This window comes from Rattus norvegicus, chromosome X (assembly GCF_021556685.1).
Source record: "Rattus norvegicus strain SHRSP/BbbUtx chromosome X, alternate assembly SHRSP_T2T, whole genome shotgun sequence".
In the NCBI taxonomy this organism is placed as follows: Eukaryota; Metazoa; Chordata; class Mammalia; order Rodentia; family Muridae; genus Rattus; species Rattus norvegicus.
In genome coordinates this window covers 58,203,228-58,211,712 of record NC_141554.1, presented here as the reverse complement: position 1 = coordinate 58,211,712, position 8,485 = coordinate 58,203,228, and the positions used below count along the sequence as shown (strand labels likewise).

General features: G+C 39.9%; 1 pseudogene; it reads right to left on the bottom strand.

Annotated features, from left to right (window-relative positions):
• Positions 1–7,551: 7,551 nt before the first annotated feature.
• Rpa3-ps2 (replication protein A3, pseudogene 2) lies at positions 7,552–7,925 on the bottom strand (annotated as a pseudogene).
• Between the last annotated feature and the right edge of the window lie 560 nt (positions 7,926–8,485).

Here is an 8,485-nt window from a genome sequence, read left to right as displayed (position 1 = left end):
TAGGCATTAGAGGTAGATGGCGGGAGGGAACTGGGTGGAAGATGGGATGGGGAGGGGAACTGGGGTGGGAATCAGATATGGGGAGTGAGGTTGGGAGAGAGCTGGGACAGAGAACAGAAATAGGGTGCACATCTCTGAGAGGAGTCTGAGACCTGGGACGGAGGAGGCTCCCAGGCATTTATAGGGGTGACTCTAGCTGAGTATCCTAGCATCCTAGCAACTGGGGATATGAAAACTGAACTGTCCACCTCTTGTAGATAGGGGGACTTCCAGGAGAGGGAGGGGAACATCAACAGATCCACAAAACCTTCAACGAAAAATTTGTCCCATCTACAAGATGCACAGGGGTTAAAGATGGAGCAGAGACTGAGTGAACATCCAGCCAATGACTGGCCCAAATTGAGACCCATGCCATAGGAGAGAGCTAACGCCTGACACTATTAATGATCCTCTGCTGTGCTTACAGACAGGAACCTAGCATAGATGTCATCTGAGAATCTTCACCCAGCAGCTGATTAAAATAGATGCAGAGACCCACAGCCAAACATTTAAGTGGCAATTGGGGAAGTCTTTTGGAATAGTGGGGGATAGAATTGGGTGAGCTACAGGAGTCGAGGACACCACAACAAGACCTGCAGAGTCAACTACCCTGGGCCCATGGGACCTCACAGAGACTGAACCACTGACCAAAAAGCATGCATGAGTTGGAACTAGGCCCCCTACACATTTGTAGCTGATGTATAGCTTAGCCTTCATGTTGGTCCCCTAACAATTGGAGCAGGGGCTGTCTCTGTCTCTGTTGCCTACCTTTGCATTCCCTTCTCCATTGTGAGCTCAGCCCCGGGCTGGGTCCTTTCTGAAGCAGTGTCAGCAGGGCAAGCAAGACTTGGTCCTGCCAGAGAGTAGGGTTACTTTCTATAATAACATATGCCTAACTTGCCTTTAAGTTACTCTGAAGCCACAAGCTGCAGGCCTCTGGATCTATTGACACTTGTTGCTAACAGCAGTGGGGATTATGTAAAGGATGTGTTGCTATAGCTCCCTTCTCTGTCCAGGCAACCAGAAGTCTCCCTGGTAAGGCTGGTTAACTTTTTGTGAACCAGAGAGGAAGAAAAGAAAAAGGATTAAAATGCTTTATATGGGGGGAAGGAGAGCTAAACCTTCAGAGAGGCAGACAAGCCTGGGAAACCAGAAGAGACTGCTCCCTGCACACACATCTCGGACACCAGAGGAAAAAGCCAAAGACCATCTGGAACCCTGGTGCACTGAAGCTCCCGGAAGGGGCGGCACAGGTCTTCCTGGTTGCTGCCGCTGCAGAGAGCCCCTGGGCAGCACCCCACGAGCGAACTTGAGCCTCGGGACCAGAGGTAAGACCAAATTTTCTGCTGCAAGAAAGCTGCCTGGTGAACTCAAGACACAGGCCCACAGGAACAGCTGAAGACCTGTAGAGAGGAAAAACTACACGCCCGAAAGCAGAACACTCTGTCCCCATAACTGACTGAAAGGGAGGAAAACAGGTCTACAGCACTCCTGACACACAGGCTTATAGGACAGTCTAGCCACTATCAGAAATAGCAGAACAAAGTAACACTAGAGATAATCTGATGGCGAGAGGCAAGCGCAGGAACCCAAGCAACAGAAACCAAGACTACATGCCATCATCGGAGCCCAATTCTCCCACCAAAACAAACATGGAATATCCAAACACACCAGAAAAGCAAGATCTAGTTTCAAAATCATATTTGATCATGATGCTGGAGGACTTCAAGAAAGACATGAACACACTTAGGGAAACACAGGAAAACATTAATAAACAAGTAGAAGTCTACAGAGAGGAATCACAAAAATCCCTGAAAGAATTCCAGGAAAACACAATCAAACAGTTGAAGGAATTAAAAATGGAAATAGAAGCAATCAAGAAAGAACACATGGAAACAACCCTGGATATAGAAAACCAAAAGAAGAGACAAGGAGCTGTAGATACAAGCTTCACCAACAGAATACAAGAGATGGAAGAGAGAATCTCAGGAGCAGAAGATTCCATAGAAATCATTGACTCAACTGTCAAAGATAATGTAAAGCAGAAAAAGCTACTGGTCCAAAACATACAGGAAATCCAGGACTCAATGAGAAGATCAAACCTAAGGATAATAGGTATAGAAGAGAGTGAAGACTCCCAGCTCAAAGGACCAGTAAATATCTTCAACAAAATCATAGAAGAAAACTTCCCTAACCTAAAAAAAGAGATACCCATAGACATACAAGAAGCCTACAGAACTCCAAATAGATTGGACCAGAAAAGAAACACCTCCCGTCACATAATTGTCAAAACACCAAACGCAAAAAATAAAGAAAGAATATTAAAAGCAGTAAGGGAAAAAGGTCAAGTAACATATAAAGGGAGACCTATCAGAATCACACCAGACTTCTCGCCAGAAACTATGAAGGCCAGAAGATCCTGGACTGATGTCATACAGACCCTAAGAGAACACAAATGCCAGCCCAGGTTACTGTATCCAGCAAAACTCTCAATTAACATAGATGGAGAAACCAAGATATTCCATGACAAAACCAAATTTACACAATATCTTTCTACAAATCCAGCACTACAAAGGATAATAAAGGGTAAAGCCCAACATAAGGAGGCAAGCTATACCCTAGAAGAAGCAAGAAACTAATCGTCTTGGCAACAAAACAAAGAGAAGAAAAGCACACAAACATAACCTCACATCCAAATATGAATATAGAGGGAAACAATAATCACTATTCCTTAATATCTCTCAATATCAATGGCCTCAACTCCCCAATAAAAAGACATAGATTAACAAACTGCATACGAAATGAGGACCCTGCATTCTGCTGCCTACAGGAAACACACCTCAGAGACAAAGACAGACACTACCTCAGAGTGAAAGGCTGGAAAACAACTTTCCAAGCAAATGGTCAGAAGAAGCAAGCTGGAGTAGCCATTCTAATATCAAAAAAAATTAATTTTCAATTAAAAGTCATCAAAAAAGGTAAGGAAGGACACTTCATATTCATCAAAGGAAAAATCCACCAAGATGAACTCTCAATCCTAAATATGTATTCCCCAAATACAAGGGCACCTACATACGTAAAAGAAACCTTACTAAAGCTCAAAACACACATTGCACCTCACACAGTAATAGTGGGAGATTTCAACACCCCACTCTCATCAATGGACAGATCATGGAAACAGAAATTAAACAGTGATGTCGACAGACTAAGAGAAGTCATGAGCCAAATGGACTTAACGGATATTTATAGAACATTCTATCCTAAAGCAAAAGGATATACCTTCTTCTCAGCTCCTCATGGTACTTTCTCCAAAATTGATCATATAATTGGTCAAAAAACGGGCCTCAACAGGTACAGAAAGATAGAAATAATCCCATGTGTGCTATCGGACCACCACGGCCTAAAACTGGTCTTCAATAACACTAAGGGAAGAATGCCCACATATACGTGGAAATTGAACAATGCTCTACTCAATGATAACCTGGTCAAGGAAGAAATAAAGAAAGAAATTAAAAACTTTTTAGAATTTAATGAAAATGAAGATACAACATACTCAAACTTATGGGACACAATGAAAGCTGTGCTAAGAGGAAAACTCATAGCGCTGAGTGCCTGCAGAAAGAAACAGGAAAGAGCATATGTCAGCAGCTTGACAGCACACCTAAAAGCTCTAGAACAAAAAGAAGCAAATACACCCAGGAGGAGTAGAAGGCAGGAAATAATCAAACTCAGAGCTGAAATCAACCAAGTAGAAACAAAAAGGACCATAGAAAGAATCAACAGAACCAAAAGTTGGTTCTTTGAGAAAATCAACAAGATAGATAAACCCTTAGCCAGACTAACGAGAGGACACAGAGAGTGCGTCCAAATTAACAAAATCAGAAATGAAAAGGGAGACATAACTACAGATTCAGAGGAAATTCAAAAAATCATCAGATCTTACTATAAAAACCTATATTCAACAAAATTTGAAAATCTTCAGGAAATGGACAATTTCCTAGACAGATACCAGGTATCGAAGTCAGGAACAGATAAACCAGTTAAACAACCCCATAACTCCTAAGGAAATAGAAGCAGTCATTAAAGGTCTCCCAACCAAAAAGAGCCCAGGTCCAGACGGGTTTAGTGCAGAATTCTATCAAACCTTCATAGAAGACCTCATACCAATATTATCCAAACTATTCCACAAAATTGAAACAGATGGAGCCCTACCGAATTCCTTGTACGAAGCCACAATTACTCTTATACCTAAACCAAACAAAGACACAACAAAGAAAGAGAACTTCAGACCAATTTCCCTTATGAATATCGACGCAAAAATACTCAATAAAATTCTGGCAAACCGAATTCAAGAGCACATCAAAACAATCATCCACCAGGATCAAGTAGGCTTCATCCCAGGCATGCAGGGATGGTTTAATATACAGAAAACCATCAACATGATCCATTATATAAACAAACTGAAAGAACAAAACCACATGATCATTTCATTAGATGCTGAGAAAGCATTTGACAAAATTCAACACCCCTTCATGATAAAAGTCCTGGAAAGAATAGGAATTCAAGGCCCATACCTAAACATAGTAAAAGCCATATACAGCAAACCAGTTGCTAACATTAAACTAAATGGAGAGAAACTTGAAGCAATCCCACTAAAATCAGGGACTAGACAAGGCTGCCCACTCTCTCCCTACTTATTCAATATAGTTCTTGAAGTTCTAGCCAGAGCAATCAGACAACAAAAGGAGATCAAGGGGATACAGATCGGAAAAGAAGAGGTCAAAATATCACTATTTGCAGATGACATGATAGTATATTTAAGTGATCCCAAAAGTTCCACCAGAGAACTACTAAAGCTGATAAACAACTTCAGCAAAGTGGCTGGGTATAAAATTAACTCAAATAAATCAGTTGCCTTCCTCTATACAAAAGAGAAACAAGCCGAGAAAGAAATTAGGGAAACGACACCCTTCATAATAGACCCAAATAATATAAAGTACCTCGGTGTGACTTTAACCAAGCAAGTAAAAGATCTGTACAATAAGAACTTCAAGACACTGAGGAAAGAAATTGAAGAAGACCTCAGAAGATGGAAAGATCTCCCATGCTCATGGATTGGCAGGATTAATATAGTAAAAATGGCCATTTTACCAAAAGCAATCTACAGATTCAATGCAATCCCCATCAAAATACCAATCCAATTCTTCAAAGAGTTAGACAGAACAATTTGCAAATTCATCTGGAATAACAAAAAACCCAGGATAGCTAAAGCTATCCTCAACAATAAAAGGACTTCAGGGGGAATCGAATTAAGCTTTGTACAGGGTGATAAGCATGGATCGATCTGCACTCTTCTACATGTTGACATCCAGTTGAACCAGCACCATTTGCTGAAAATGCTATCTTTTTTCCATTTGATGGTTTTGGCTCCTTTGTCAAGAATCAAGTGCCCATAGGTGTGTGGGAGCATACACATTTTGGTCATCCTTCTTCTTGAGTTTCCTGTGGTCTATGGATTGCATCTTGGGTAATTCGAGGATTTTGGCTAATATCCACGTATCAATGAGTGCATACCAAGTGTGTTTTTCTGTGACTGAGTAACCTCACTCAGGATGATATTTTCTAGTTCATTCCATTTGCCTATGAATGTCATGAAGTCACTGTTTTTGATAGCTGAGTAGTATTCCATTGTGTAGATGTACCACATTTTTTTAATCCATTCCTCTGTTGAAGGGCATCTGGGTTCTTTCCACCTTCTGGATATTATAAATAAGGCTGCTATGAACATAGTGGAGCATGTGTCTTTGTTGCGTGTTAGAGGATCTTTTGGGTATATGCCCAAGAGAGGTATAGCTGGGTCCTCAGGCAGTTCAATGTCTAATTTTCTGAGGAACTTCCAGACTGATTTCCACAGTGGTTGTATCAGTTTGCAATCCCACCAACAATGGAGGAGTGTTCCTCTTTCTCCACATCCTCGCCAGCATCTGCTCTCACCTCAGTTTTTGATCTTAGCCATTCTGACTTGTGTGAGGTGATATCTCAGGGTTGTTTTGATTTGCATTTATTTCCCTGATGACTAAGGATGTTGACCATTTCTTTAGGTGCTTTTGGCCATTTGACAATCCTCAGTTGAGAATGTTTGTTTAGCTCTGTACCCCATTTTTAATAGGGTTATTTGGCTCTCTGGAGTCTAACTTCTTGAGTTCTTTGTATATTTTGGATATTAGCCCTCTATCAGATGTAGGATTGGTAAAAGTCAATCTGTTAGTTGCTGTTTTGCCCTAATGACAGTGTCTTTTGCTTTACAAAAGCTTTGCAGTTTTATGAGGTCCCATTTGTCAATTCTTGATCTTAGAGCATAAGCCATTGGTGTTTTTCTCAGGACATTTTCCTCAGTGTCCATGTCTTGAGACTCTTCCCCACATTTTCTTCTATTATTTTGAGTGTATCTGGTTTGGTGTGGAGGTCCTTGATCCACTTGGACTTAAGCTTTGTACACAGTGATGAAAATGGATCAATTTGCATTCTTCTACATGTTGACCTCCAGGTGAACCAGCATCATTTGCTGAAAATGCTGTCTTTCTTCCATTGGATGTTTTAGCTCCTTTGTCCAAGATCAAGTGACTATAGGTGTGTGGGTTAATTTCTGGGTCTTCAATTCTGTTCCACTGAACTATCTGCCTTTCTCTGTACCAATACCATACAGTTTTTATGACTATTGCTCTGTCAATTCAGACTTTTTTAAAAAATGATTTAAAACTAAATCAAGGAGTGAATGACTAGCAGATAAAGTTTTAACCATTTTTTTTTCTTTTGAGTACAAAATACAGAGAAAGAAACAATTATACAATGAAACAAAAACACAGTCATAAATTGACAGACATGGACAGATTGGCACATCAAGGTAGACAATAAATTGACAGAGAGAGAGAAGAAAACTAGATTTCCCAAAGGAACCCAGATATTTTACCTAAGAAACCCAGAACCAGAACAAAACATTCCTCCAGTAGGACCCAGAGAGGAAGCACGACATCTCCTGACCTCTGCCTGTCCCTAGGAGAGCTCTACAATAGCTCATGTTCATTTTCCTTCGCTTTCACCAAAGCATCCCTGGCACAGAAGAGGACTGCTTCTCTGAAACCCATTCTCCCACTCATTTCTAGTGTTTAAATTATCTCTAATCAGAGTCTAAAGACTAAAAGTATCTATGAGAATTATCTTCACTCCTCTAGATTTTAACATAACTCTAAACACATATAAAAAACTTTCTACCATTACCTTGTTCCTTTTTTGATAGTCTGACTTTTATTATTCAGACCATATATAAATAGACAGAGAGGCAATCAATTTAAAAAATATGAGAAGACTATTTGTAAACTGTCATACCAGATTTATAAGAAAATATATTTAAAAAGAGAAAATTAAATATTGGAAATTATAGGAGTCTCTTCCTTAAACTGAAGGTGTCTCCTTTAATAGTCATCAATGTAGCTCACTGGCAATCTTAGGAAATTCAAGAAGCTCATTCATGTTCTATAAGCCCTAAAGGAAAAAACTGAGGAAACTCATTGATAATTTACACAGCTTCATTTTAAAGTTCAAGATCAAAGTGATTACAATCTTCCTTAAACAGGATATAAGGTGCACATAGTGTGGTTGCCTTGGGTGTGGTTTTTCCCACTACTTCTATGATTCTAGAGATTTCTTGTCTAGTGGCTCTATCAATTGAATGGTTCCATGTTGTCCTTGTCCATTTGAAAGAATAAACATTTTTCTAGTGGGATGAATCTTTTACAACTTCCCCACAAAGTTCACAATTCAGTCAATATACTGTGTTAACATGCTGGTGATGATACGCCTTTGGGGAATTCCATTATGTTCACCATGTTTCTGCCATCAACACTCACAATCCCAAAGAAAGCAGAATATTACCTTTTCCCTTTCTGCAGGGTTTATTCCTCACTGATCCATCCTTTCCTGTGTTGTCCATCACTGTACTGCTCGAACTTGAGCTCCAAAGGTAAACCAAGCCATCTCATTCACCCAAAGAGTGTCTAAGGGAGGGAACGAGGACTAAAAAGAAAAAGACAATTAGACATTATAATGTGACTCCAGCCAGTGCTGAGGCTGAAGCAAGTTTATTTTTCTCTAGTCTGATTTTTATAACATTCTAAGTACATGCAAATGATAAGGTCAGTTCTAGGTCAAGGAACAAACAAAGCAATAAACAAAACTAGTCAAGAAACAAACAAGGCAATAAACAAAGTACTGTATTATTCAGGGACTTATATCCCCCACTGCCCCCAGAAGCATGAATAGCACTTCAGACATAGAAAACCTGGTCGATGGGGAAGAACGTTCAATCATAATGTGTTGTGTCTTCAGCAATAAAGTTTGACTATGTAGCTATGGTAAAAAATTAAATTCTTCCTTAACTCATTTTTTG